The sequence below is a fragment of the Penaeus monodon genome, chromosome 30 (assembly GCF_015228065.2).
Source record: "Penaeus monodon isolate SGIC_2016 chromosome 30, NSTDA_Pmon_1, whole genome shotgun sequence".
NCBI lineage: Eukaryota > Metazoa > Arthropoda > Malacostraca > Decapoda > Penaeidae > Penaeus > Penaeus monodon.
In genome coordinates, this window is record NC_051415.1 from 34,041,184 (window position 1) to 34,041,528 (window position 345).

At 28.7% G+C, this 345-nt stretch overlaps 1 protein-coding gene across 2 annotated transcripts in view; it reads left to right on the forward strand.

Moving 5' to 3' along the window:
- The window catches only part of LOC119592737 (transmembrane protein 223-like), a 4,458-nt gene that overhangs the window by 2,430 nt on the left and 1,683 nt on the right, over positions 1 to 345 (forward strand). The gene's annotated exons all lie outside the window — the stretch shown is intronic.

The window sequence follows — 345 nt, forward strand, 5'->3', positions numbered from 1 at the left end:
AGTGCAGTTTTATTCTATTTCATTTTCAGTTGGGGAGGTATGTATGTATGTTTTCTTTTTTCTTATGTATTTGTTTGTGTGTAAGTGTTTTATATATATTTTGGTATCCTAGTTGTCATTACTTTTTCTGTATCAAAACTCTACTTTTTTCTCTCTCATTTTATTTTTCTTTAATTTTTTTTGGAATCATGTGATGGTCAGTCAGCATTTGAATTTATTGTGATAAGTAGTATTTGTCTCTAGCTCCTTTCTTGAGCAACTTTCTACGACATCCTCTTTCTTTTTTTGCTCATTCATTCACTCGCAATATATATCTTTTTTTAAGTCTTGTGCAATGAATTTGTT